This window comes from Dermacentor andersoni, chromosome 1, assembly GCF_023375885.2.
Source record: "Dermacentor andersoni chromosome 1, qqDerAnde1_hic_scaffold, whole genome shotgun sequence".
Taxonomy (NCBI): domain Eukaryota; kingdom Metazoa; phylum Arthropoda; class Arachnida; order Ixodida; family Ixodidae; genus Dermacentor; species Dermacentor andersoni.
In genome coordinates, this window is record NC_092814.1 from 260,176,672 (window position 1) to 260,187,064 (window position 10,393).

The following is a 10,393-nucleotide window of genomic DNA, read 5'->3' on the forward strand; positions in this document are numbered from 1 at the left end:
TTCTACTAATTACCTTATGGCACGTATACCAATTTACAAATTCTAGCGGGTGAGACTGCAAGGCAGATCTACTGGAAAAGAATTTTGTGGATGACACCACCGCATTTTGATGGGGGCGAAATGCGAAAACACCCGTGGTACTTAGATTTAGGTGCACGTTAAAGAACCCCAGGTGGTCGGAGTCCTCCACTACGGCGTGCCTCATAATCAGAAAGTGGTTTTGGCAGGTAAAACCCCACAATTTAATTTTTTTTTGGATGACACCATTTACAAGATGTGCGCCGTCAAACTTGCGCTAAATATGCACTTTCATTCCACATACTTTCTTAACAAAACGTCGTTTTATGCATTGAAGCACCAAAGTAACTGGAACGCCAATGCATTTCTCCGCAAAGATCGGGAATTAAGTCTCGAAACTGGTGTCATCCTGAGAATTCGTTCCAAATGGGTCCACCTTGCGAACTCCCAGGCTAGAGTTTCTAAAGTGCAATATGTGCCATAAGGTACTTAGTTAAAAACTTAATTGCTGAATATTTGTTAATTAGACGAATATGCATTTTAGTTATTTATGCAAGTAATGCCTGCCCCTTCGAGTAGACCAGCGCATGGACTGGAAATGTGTATCTGCCACAGGCGATCTTTAAAAATTTTTGAACGTGTTCGCTGTAACACCCGGTATAATTATTATTATTTTCAATTTTTAAGAAATTACTACAAGAAAATGTTTTATCCGCCTAGCACGCAAGCAAATTCAAAGTTGCAAATGGGAAACAGTGCTTTTTTACTGACTGGTGCACACGCCCAGAGGCTGCAAGGGTAAATCGCTCTTGCGGATAGTTTCCAAGCAGACTGCGATCGGCTCCAGCGATGAATTTTCCCGCTAGCGTGCACATTTATTTCAAGCACCACGTCATTACGCGGCCCGACGCGGCACATCACTAACGATGGAAGCCGTGCAGCCATCTTGCCAGCGAAACGCCGCAGCTGATAAAGTCCACCGTGAATTGACCTTGCAATTTGCATCGTAAACGCATAGCGTTAATGCAACTAACTTGAGCGAAAAAGCTCGCCATAGCCCCCATGCATCGCAATCGGTAAGTGCGAGGGCGCCGCCATGTTGCTAATCTGTGCAGGCGCGCATGCAACGAGGTACGATTCAGGCGAGGCACGCAGTCAACGCGACCCCTAGACTTTCTTACTATGGTGGCGCCATCTAGTTCAGTCGCCTGCAAACGCATCATTTCATGCAACGTAAATTTTACAGCAAACTTTTATAAATAGCTACCGGATCTTACTGAAAGATACACGGAATGAATTTTACGCATTCTCCATACGTACGTGGTATGTGTAAATGCTTGTTTTTCAGCGAAATATTTTATATATTTAGTGTTATAAAAAGAGGTATCAACACGGCGGCGGTCTCGCGGTTGCCGCTTTCTTGCGTCCAGCTTTTCCTCTCTATTTAGTTTACTAACTCTATGGCATAGGGTTAGTAGAACAACTCTAGAGGAAAAGCTGGGCCGGAAAAGTGGGAACCTCTAGGGCGCCGCCCTGTTGCTACTGGTCAATGTGGCCAGCGCAATTACTATTGAAAGAGTTGAAAACAAGTACAGGTCACCTTATGCTTTGTCATCTAAAAACGCATACCTGGTGTCTTTACGAAGGTGGTGCGTTAATATTAAGTTTACAGAAAGCGATCGCCAAGTCCGTGACTTATGTAAATCACGATGTACGCATTCATGCAATAAAGGATGACGCGAATTTCGGTTTCGAATCTGTTCTTTGGATGCGTAGCAGTTTCGTACAGTTTAGGTTTGACATGCGATCGCGCGTCGACATCGGACGCTATGGCACACTCGTGCCTTATGTGCCACCGAAACGCCGAAGTGCTCTGGCATATACCTTCACATGTAAGTAAACGAATGTATCTCCTTGTTGAGAATATCACGCGAGTAGGTAGCTCTTGTGGTGCATCACAATCGTTTGAGAAGCGTCACAGTAGAGCATTTTTCTACATGCGGAGCGGTGTTTTTATTTGCAGGTTTCCCTTCAGTAGGAAATTGCTGGACAGGTGGACCAGCGCACCGGAATTGTACTGGCGAAGCCACAAGCAACTCAAAGAATCTGTTTAATTGTTGCACTTTGAACAATCATGCTTCTACAAAGGCCACAGCAGAAAAACAGCCTGTTGCCGAGTATTTCTGTGCCACGAAGTAATCAAGAGGCGAGTGCCTAATGCGGACGAAATCGAGTGCATCGAGACTTAGAACGACAGAAAGCTGAGCTAGTTGGTAAGGATTCATTATGCAAAACAGAGGTGAGGCGTGCAGACAGGACACAAGAGTACAGAAGTGGGCGGCGCTCGTGTTGTTTGCTTGTAAATACTCTACTCTTGTGTCCTGTCTGCACGCCTCACCTCCGTTTTGCATAACGAGTGCATCAACCCACATATTAATAGCGTAGGCGTTTTATTAACTGTACAATGTTTTCAACACTTCCTTTCATGCCATTTCATGTGGAATATCTTTTCTGGTCACAAATTTGTGCAGCGAATCTATTTGCATGATCGACTCCGGGCCTGTGGGACCATTCACTTGCACTTGATGCTGAGTCTTTTACATGTATCCATAAACTGCAGATATGCACATCAGATCCCTGCGAGCATTTTCAAAATTCAATTATTTTAGACAACAGGCACATATGCAATACTGACATAATCTCAAATACCACTAAGCAGCTGGGACACATTTTTGTTGACCATACTCGCCGGTAAAACAAGTAGATCATGTGGACAGCTCCAGCTCATTTTCCTTAAATCAGTGTGTACAAGGGGTATGCAAAAATATTTTTTTTCTCGCGCACCGATTATTTTGCTGTATAAGCAAGAGAACCCACCACGTTAGTGTAACGTATCTTGTACATCACACTAATATGTGCTTTAATTTACCAAGTGAGATGAGTTACTTTTATGGCTCATTCAGTCATATCACACTGCAAGCTGCATTCATCAATCTTCAATAGGATTTTGCAAATTTTTATTGAAACATGTTTCCCTTTTATGCAGATATGCAATGGCAAGCCCTTCCGTGTGTTCCAAAGGTAAAATTTAAGCTCTAAATTAAAGAAGACATTTCTAGTCAGAAACAAGCAAAAATGGTGAATGCAGAGTATCAGAAGCCCAAGGTACAGAAATTATGAGAAGTGTCGAATGATTTTAAGGAAAGAGTCATATTTGAAAATTCAAGACTCTTTAGTGGAGGTCAAGCAAGTCAATATAGGTAGAAAACTCTGCAAAATTATGCGAGTGAGGGGATGTCAAACAATGGGTCAGGAAATGCGTTGTTTTTCTGCAAAACAAAAGCTGATTGCCATTACATAAGTCACTTTAGCATCGTGAGACTGCTGCTTGATAAATTCAGAAATAAACCAGAAAACAAGACACGCAATAATAAAAAACAATTTAATGATGCTCTCTCCACACTGGGATAAATAAAAACAAACACATCACATCTAATGTGGACATATCAGACGCCTTGTGAAACACTAAAGGAAAAATTCAGTTTCGAGCTATGGCACTTGCCACATAGATGTGGGGGGCCTTGCACTAATAGTGATAGTTACCACTGCATTTAGAAATTGAAAGCATTCATGCAGACAAGGATGATTCTTTATATTTTTGGCTACCACTTCAAATGCCTCCACCAAGTGTTACAATGCTGCACGCAGCCATACTAAGGATCTCGCAGCAACACCTGCAGGTAAAAAGCAGAAGCAGTCAAAGTGCTGGTGTGTACTGGGCACTATGTTTGAAAATTTTTAAACAAGAAGAGTGCAAGAAGCAAACGTAACAAATGCATTTATTTCCATAATTCCCCATTTGAATGGCCTTTTCTTTTTGCTTAGACAATGCCTATGACTAGCCACAGCAGCTCCCTCATACAGACTCCGCAAGCCAAGAGGCCGTGGAAGCAAATGCAGGTAAGAGGCACGAAGCAATAGCACTGGTATCGACATTCATCTAATTTCTTTCGTTTAGGCAGCCAGCACACCTCGAACGGCCACCTTGACTGCGGGTGTGTCACCCTAGTCGCCAAGGAAACATATGAGGGAAAGCGACAGGCAATGTGAACAGCCACTTCTCCATGTAAACGATACTCTTTCTCTCGGATGACTCCTACGCCTCGCCACGCCAGCACTCTTGTGCACAAAGATGCCGCGGAGGCACGTGCAAGTCAGAGGCAAGAAGCAGTGGCACTGGTGTCGACATTCACCCAATTTCTTTTTCTTACACTGAGGCAGCCAGCACACCTCGAACAGCCACCTTGACTGCGGGTGTGTCAGTAGATTCCTGTTGTACATATGCTCATAATAAACTTCAGTAAACTTGAACTTGATCATAAACTTGAAGGCAAATGGGACATTGATGCATTGTTTTTTTGAACATTTATTGTACACATACAATATATGTTATGTTTTGCAGTGCTACAGAGCGTATTTTGAAGCTTCCCCCTATATTTTGCACCTTTAGTTACGTATGTGTTGTGTGGCCCTCAATGCAGTTCATGTTGTAGCAGCTGCTTTGTCTGTGTATCGCACATTGGCTTAAGCTCGTGATATCCACATACTTCTCTCACATATACAAAAAAAAGTTCTATGTAGTCCTCAGTGTTACAACAAAAATGAAAGTAAACAATCCGATCGTGGAATTGTGTTTATTACAGTGATTCATATGACAGTTAGTGACAAGTTGACAACTTGAACTGGTCAATCCGTCCATAGCCTCCTCTATTTTTCAAAAATAAAGGAGGCTATGATCCGTCATGGCAAGGAATTGTATGCATACATAAAAAAAGGGGGGTATGTGTGTGTGTTTGTAATGGGAGGTATAGGATTAGGGCGGTACGAAAAAATGTACCAATACCGTCCTCTAGACCCATTCCGTTAAAGTACCGTAACAAAGCGTATTATGCATAAAGTTCATACAACCAACTCTGATATTACTACACACGCCAGGCGACGCGAGCTACATTTGCCATGACGCATTCGCGACTGCACCGGATGCCCTCCATATTATTCTCGTTAATCGTGCTCACTGCACCGAGGCAAAAGAAAGATCATGGGCGCAGGTGCTTTTAAAGTATCTCGACCTTGCGAGGCACTGCTACGCGTGCCATGGGAGCTGTCCGTGCGAACACTCCCTGGCACACACCTGCCTCGGGGGCCCCAACCTACGTACCGTTCTGCTTCGAGCTTTGATCCCCCCACTGTCCCTTGGGTGCCCTGGAGTTCCCGCACCGCCTGCTTTATTATAATCTCGGGTGCTCTCCTGAGACTTCCGTTTGTCAGTTACATGTGCCCTACAGCTGGATCAGTACTTATAATAATAAAAAAACCCCGATCTATCGTCGCGACCATTGATTGCGAAAGCGGCTTTTGCAACATACCGCGCCCGTGCAAAGAGAATTACGGAACGCCAACGAGGAATCTGACCACAGCTTCGAGCTCGTAACCTCGTCGAGTGACACTCCTGCAACAGGCGTGACCGCTGAAAACCGCATACCGCCGGAAACTTCAACAGGATCATCCCTCAGTTGCATGACTGCCACCTGTACGGCCAACATGGACCACACCCACACCGTCCCGCAACATAGAATAAAGAACCAACTTATAAAACCCAGACACACGGCTGCACGCCCACATCACGACACTACAAGCGAGACGCCATGCTATACGCTGCTACGGTTGCCCAATTAAAACTGACTACTGTCACCAAGTCTAGCAAACGTCTCAGGAGCTGGCAACCTCGGCGCGTAGCAAAATGGCGGCGCTCTTGCGGTTCCCGATTTCAATGCATGGGCCCTATGGGTAGCTTGTCCTCTAGAGTCAGTATAGTAACTCTATGCTCTGTGGATAAACTTCCCGGACTGCAGCCGATACTAATAGACCGCTGCTTGTCGCACGTCAGTGAGGTCTCATAGCCTCTATTCAAGTAAAAAAACACAGCCTTTAATAATAGACGTCCAATAAAAACAATGGCCTGCTTATTTTGTAAAAAAATGTAATGTTAAGTATGTTTGTCGGTTATAATATGTACATTTATTGATCACATGTTTAGCTGCGTTCAACGCCCTATAGTAGAAAAAATAAGAATTAAAGGATACAACCAAATTACAGTACTTCCCCTTACGCGCTTCTTGCATGGAACGCGCCGCGGTTGATTTTTTCGCCCTCTGTGGAGATCGCTGGAACTTGAGAGTGTTCGGCACCTGGTGCAAACGAGGTGGTCCGGAGTAGGCCACCGTCGATTGCTCTCTATATAGATAGTATACACACAAATACAGGGCTCTTCTAAGCTCTCTCATTCCCGCTGTACCTCTACCATGCACGTGATCTGCTTGTCACACTTCACACACGTACACTTTCTTGCGTTTTGACCTAGCTTTCAGAAACTTAGCTTTCAGTTTCGTTGCAATTGCTGCTGCTATTGTACAATCGCAAACCCCTAAGTGCTTTGCACAACGCACGAATACATTGGGCGGGTAGTGTTTCTGCATCCGTACGACGGACGGAGCCAGCATGGTCGCGCGGAAACACCTGAATCTGCTAAAATTAGCGAAATTCTTTGATCTCGCCGCCCTGCTACGCGATTGGACGATAACTTCCTCCCGCCTCGTCGGTCCAAGACAAACTAGCAGACTTAGAGACTTAGATGGGCTAGTTTGTTGCCGGCTTGATCGAGCATGATTATAACGGTGCGTTTTGAGGACAGGACACAGAAAGAATGCACACAGGACAGTCTCCGTCGTTGATCATCGTCTGCGGCTGTCCTGTATGCATTCTTTCTGTGTCCTGTTCTCAAAACGCGCCGTTATAACCATGCTAAAACTAGCAGACGACACGCGCTTGGCGCGCATTGTTCGCCATTCTCAAACGAAGCGCACGCATAGATCTCACTTGATTCACCCATGTCCAGGATCGCGCTCACGTCATTGTGGGGAGCCGTTGCTGGTCGGTCGGCAGGCACGTTGTCGACGCGTCGAGTGATCAGATGGGAGCGGAATCGAAGAAGAGATGCAGGCTCGTTTCTACTTGTTTACCCAAAGAGAAAGCAAAGACCGCGAAAGGCAATGACCAAACGTTAACTAACGGATTGGCCTGTTCGAGTCTCACGGCCGCATAATGCAACATGGCGCGTCGAGCGCGCTCATTTATGGTATTTTTCCCTTGGACCAAACCAGGAGGCGCTGCAGGCAGTTGGCACTACTTTTAGAAGATCCAGAGGCTTTAGTCGTGCTAGTTCGCGCTAGGGAGCCTTCATACGGGCGCCTACAACCTTCAGCGCGTGTGCGTATGATAGGTAGCGATGGGTCGCGCAAGTAAGCGCCCTGTTTCGCTCTATTGTGTAGTGTTTCTGTATATGCCTGCTGCTCGTGGCGTGACTTAATAACAGGGCTTCGTGGATATTCACGTGCTTGTTGCAGTTCTCTAGGGAAACGCAATTGCGTGGAATGCGCCTTTGTCATGACGCCAAATTTCATCCCCGCCTTTTTCGAACGTGCGGAATTACGCCTAATTTGGAGTGATTAACCGTGTTCGAACTATATAGAACCTCGCTGGACACGGGAACTTGTTCTTCGCCAGGGCAGAACCTGCGTCTCTTAACAGCGTTTATGTACGCTTAGGTCGCTAGCCGCAACTCTTGGTGGGAGGACGCGGTGGGTGGGTGGGTGGGGGGGGGGGGAATGAGCTGGTGAGTAGAGCAGGGTGGGGGAAGTCGAAGTGTTCGAAAAGCAAGGGGGAGGCGGTTTAGTTGTGACAGAGATGGAACGATTACATACTCGTTGGTTCTTCCAGTAGTTTCCCCAGAAAACGGAAACTAAGGAAATGTCCTGTTTGGACATTGGAAGAACGATCAACAGAAAGTTATAGAAAAAGAAGAAGAAATCGTAAAAGAAGCATTTTTATCAAGACGCGTTTGGTTCCGAGTAAAAACGGGAAATGAAAACGAAAAGTACGAATAGGCTCGTTGTCGAAAGCTGAGGGAGAGAGAAAATTAGTTGGCAAAATAATTATTAAATGAAAATAAAATAATCATAGCATAATAAGTTAATAAAGAACGGCTTTCGATAAAGAATAATAAGATAACAAAACAAGGCGGTGGATGGGATCAGCTGTTCTACAATCTAGGTGTATGGCTGCAGAAAACGCTTTGCGGTCTCGGGAAATGAGAGGCACACATGAGGTTGTCAGAGACACTGCAGTGAAGATCTTGGGCTCTTCACAGGCTTGAAACCAGATGGTAAATCTTGCTAATTCGTGAGAATACCACACAATCAAATCTGGGACCATCATCGCTGGCAGGAAAGTTAACTGGGGCGCCCGCAGCCGTGGAAGGCGCCAAATATTCGGTCTGAGCGTCTCAACGGCGATTCATGTGATCACCAAGTTCCCTTGTGCAATGGTAATTGTTCGAGCTGTCAAAGAACATCGCGGCCGGCTAAGACATCCGAGAAGTGCTTCGGCTCATATGATCTCTATTGCGCAGAGGTTAGTGTTGCATGTGTTGGACAAGACAAAATGGCTGTAGCTCAGAAATTCGAGAGAAAGGGCTGTTTATAGCTATAACAGAGATAGAACAGACGGTCTTCACAGGATACCTCACAAGTGAGGCCGTAGGATCATCTGCTAAGCAGACATGTACTTCCCTACTGCTCAGCTTCAATTTCGCAATTGTAACAGCTGCCCTGAAGTGAATAATTAAGTTAATTAGTGAGCATTTTTAACTTGCTCCCTGCCTATTGCAAATAGTCGAGCGAGTAGTGTAACCTTTTCAGGTAATCTATCAAAAAGACCTAATTACACTTTATGCTCCACGTGAATGTTCGACGCGAAAGCGTTGAGGTCCCCGGGTCGCAGAAAATCCGGTGTCGGCGGAGTCGTCCGTGAGCGAAAATTTTCGTATGTATTTAGGTATACATGCATATGTCGCGCCTTGCTTTATAGCATGCAGTATATAGGGGTTATATTGCCGCAACATTCGGTCACTAAAGTTGCTCATAGCTTGTCTTACGTTCTTGACAAAGTTATTCATCGGAATTTTGAGAATGACAGCCCGCAAACAAATGTCACGTAACAAAACATCGACAGCGCATGCCTTTTATGTTGAGTCTTCTCAGTATGAAATATTAAAAGTGCGAAACGATAAAAGAAGCCTGAAAATGAAGTTTTTTTCTTTTTTGGTGCGCAGCTGTGTACCAACTCCGGGATCGGCCCACGCAAGAGCCTGCGCTTCTACCACAAAGCGTGCCTTCATGCATAGCGTTCGCCGCCAGCGTTTTCCAGTAAACATTACGATTACATAAGCTGCAGTTGTTGAGAAGCGTGAGAAGCAGTCAGGGATCTTTTATTGCTATCGCGTTCCACTCTTAGAGGCAAAGCTTAAGCGTCCTCCCAATTCTTGATAACCTATTCCAATGAAAAAAAAACCTAAATATTTTAACATAAGGAAGAGGGTATACGTGTATACCAGCGCAAGAATAACGTTAACACAAGACCTTTGCTGCCGTTATTTTTGCGCTGCTTTTACTATGAATATCAACAAACTCGTCTACTTTCACACTCTGTTGCAGTTATAAATCGGAACAATTTGGCAGACCGGGGCAAAATGAAAAAAAAGAAAAAAAGACGACAAACTTACGTGGTTCAATCACAAAAATCTATCAGTATCAGGTACTCTCTAAATTGTATATAGCACTCCTAATGTTATCGGACGCACCTAGACACGAAACCTTATTTGTTGGGCGTCAGGCACCCCTAAGGCCAGGCGAAAATAGAGTGGCATTGGGGGATAAAAACATAGTGCCAGCTAATCAAATGCCGGGCCCACTCAATTATTTGGTCGCGAAACTACCTCACGAGCCACATTTCACTCGGTTATCATCGAGTGGGCGAAGTCATTGAACAATATAAGAGACGCCTTTATTCCTTGTTTTCGCATTCGCACACGCTCGGTGCATCCAGTTCAAATTATGCAGTCCTCGGACGCATGGAACTTAGCCGGGGGACTGGCAATCAGGCACATAACTCGAGTAAAGCACACCGTAGCCATATGAGGGGCTGAAACGTTTATTGTTCTGTACAGCAGGCACCCCCTGATGTTTAGAAAAGAAACGGCGACGCAATCGTTTCTGCCCTGGCCGAAGCGGAGGACGGACAGGGATAACCGGAAAACGTGCGGGCCTCACCTGAGCTGCTTCCAACGTCGTCGCTGCCGCTGAAATGACCCTGCCTTGCCGGTGTGCTCGCGTGCGCACCGCCACGCTCATTCAACTCGACCAACCAGCGCGCGATGCTGCATGGTCACGTGATGGTCGCAGACGGTGAAGGTCGAAAT